The sequence below is a fragment of the Echinops telfairi genome, unplaced genomic scaffold (genome assembly GCF_000313985.2).
Source record: "Echinops telfairi isolate 266 unplaced genomic scaffold, ASM31398v2 ScPeMD7_7424;HRSCAF=8462, whole genome shotgun sequence".
NCBI classification, from domain to species: Eukaryota; Metazoa; Chordata; class Mammalia; order Afrosoricida; family Tenrecidae; genus Echinops; species Echinops telfairi.
Window position 1 is genome coordinate 80,904,233 of NW_022111324.1, and position 3,000 is coordinate 80,907,232.

Below are 3,000 nucleotides of genomic sequence, written 5' to 3' on the forward strand. Positions count from 1 at the left end.
TTTTCTGGATATTCAATGCCCTTCAATGTTATCCAGTGGTTATTATGATCCATACGGTCAAATACCATTGCATAGTTAATAAAACACAAGTAAGCATCTTTCTAATGCTCTTTGCTTTCATCCAAGATCCATCTGACATCAGCAATCCTAGCTCCTGTTCCTTGTCCTCTTCTGAATCAACTGTCAATGCTGTTGCTGCAACTATTGTTGAGTGATTTTCAGAAAAATTTTACTTGCATATGATATCAGTGATATTGTTTTATAATTTGAGCATTCTGTATTTCTTTGGAATTGGGCATAAATATGGGTCTCTTCCAGACAATTTGACAATTCTAAATTGCTTGGCATAGCCAAGTTAGTGCTTCTAGTGCTTCATCAACTTGTTGAAACATTTCCATTGGTAAACTGTCAATTTCTGGAACTTTGGGTTTTACTAAGGCCTTCAGTGCAATTTAGACTTCTTTCAGTACCATTGGCTCTTGATCAAATGCCACCTTATAAAATGGCTAAATGATGCCTTTTTTTTTTTTTTGGTACAGTGAGTCTGTGTATTATTTCTATCTTCTTTTGTTTCTTCCTTCATCTTTCAATATTTTGGCCATGAATCCTTCAAGATCACAACTTGAGACTTGAATTCTTTTATTTTTTTCGATTCTCTCAACTTGAGACATGCTGTGTATTCTTTCCTTTTGGCGTTCCAACTCCAAGTCTTGGCACATTTCTTTATAACACTCTTTTCTTGAGCCATCTTTTGAAACTTTCCGTTCACTTCTTTTCCCGTATGATCCCTTCCTTTTGTGCTCTCTACTCTGCATTCAAGAGCATGGTTCAGAGTCTTTCCTGACATCCGATTTGGTCTTTTCTTTCTTTCGTGTCTTTTTAGTGACCGTTGGCTTTCTTCGTGTATGTGGTTCTTGCTGGCATCCCAAGCCATTGCAGTACCAGGATCTGTCCCACAGTCCAACACATAGTAAGCGCTTTGTAATGCTTGCTGAAGGAACAGGATGAAATGCGATGATATATTTTCATGAACCTGATACAAATTCATTCAGGTTAAAGATCATTTTAGTTTATAATAGTTTTATAATTATAGAGAAGTTGACAAGAGTATAGAGTGCTCCATCATATCCCTCCTCCACGTTTCTTTATTGTTAACATCTTAGATTGCTATAAGAAGAGACCAGTTTAGTACACTGCTGTTAACTAAGCTCCATGCATTATTAGAATTTCTCTAATGTCCTTTTAGATAGTCCAAGGTCCCATTCAGGGTATCACCTTACATTTAGTCATCCTGTCTCCTTTGCTCTTCTTGTCTGTGCAGTTTCTCAGACTTTCCTTATTTTCAACATCCTTGACAGTTTTGAGAAGTGCTGGTCAAATATTGTAGAATGGTCCTCACTCATATGGTTATGGGTTCGGGGAAAACCACAGAGGTGATGTACCATTCTCAACATATCAAGTGTGTATGTTATCAGCACCACATTGCTGATTATGCTAACTTTGATCATTTGGCCAAGGTAGTGCTTTTCTCCACTGTAAAGTTGCTCCCCTACCCCTTTAGGTATCCTAAACTTTAGAATTCATGAAGTGCAGCCTACATTCAAAGGGCACTGAGATGAGCACCTCCCTTCGGCCATTATTTGGAATTCTCCTGCTCAGGAAATGTGCCCCATTTGGTTTATTTATTAATTAAATAATTTATTATGCATGAAAATGTTTTTATTAAAATGTTTTATATTTGACTGAGATGCTTGTTAGAGCTCTCTTGGGGGAGAAACACCTGTCCTTGCCTTAGCGCGAGAAAGAATTCACTCTAAAGCCTGGATTGTGATCCAAGGGAGTTTTATAAAAGATAGAAGAAATTTCAGTTTTACACTGGTGCCCGAAGTCCTGAAGCCAGAGGTGATCGCTGCACTGCCTCTGAGAGGCAGCTTAAGAAGAAAGGCCACAAGGCTCTGGATTCTCGCTTTTCAGGTCCTCAGCTGGGAGGTGAGGTCTATGATTCTGTTAGACCCCCATTGGCTGAATTGAATTCACCTGGCCTAGATGGGCCAATCCAGGTGTATCACCTACTTAGGTGTACCACCCTTTCCTGGCAAGAAGCTTGAACCTCTGAGCATGTGCAATGGGCATCCGTCCCTGGTCTACCTACCTACCACCTCCAACACCATTGGATCCACAAGACTTTTCACCCAACAGCCTTCCTGCATTTTGCATCATTGCATGTGACTGCATGAGTCTGAAGATGCATAGATGAGTGTTGGATTTATCGCCTAATATCAAATTTAAGGACTTGATCTGGCCTGGTCTGGGATGTTTTCTTGATTTACAATTACTCTTCGAAATAAAGCTCTTATACATAAAATAAATAAAATGCTTCACATTTATTAAAATGTTTTTGAATAGATGAAGAAAAGTACTCAAGAATCCTTTTGTTAAAATTCTAAGGCGTTTGTGATAGCTCTTTGAGTTAATTACCTCCACCTTGAATTGTTTCACAGCCCAAGAAGGGATGGGGGTGGAAGGATGGCAGAGGGCGTGGCATCGTTGGCTTCTGGGTAAGGGTGGAGTAATTCGTTGGGCCCCCAGGACCCACGATGACCCACCACCTCCACTCCGGCTCTGCAGATATTCCTATGACAAGGCTCGAGGGCAAACCAGGAGTCCTGAGCGTGGGCAAGGCCCTTTGATCTCAAGACTATTTTTTTATTCTTTTCCTGGCAACTCCCCGGGGGAACGGGAACAACGGTCTGCCTGCACCGCCTCCGATCTTAGCGAGGGGGCGAAGGGACTCCTCGGGCGTCAGAGCAGGGCAGACACACCACCGGACGCAGCCCTGGGCCGCCGCCAGCACTGGCCAGCCCTAGAAGCTGGCCCGCACGCTGAGCCTCTGCGGCCAGCAACCACGCACCTGCCTGCTGCAGCGGAAGGAGGGAGGCCACAGAGGCTGCGCCGCCGGCGGTCTGGCCTCGAGGCGGGTGGGCGTGGCCGTGGGCGTGG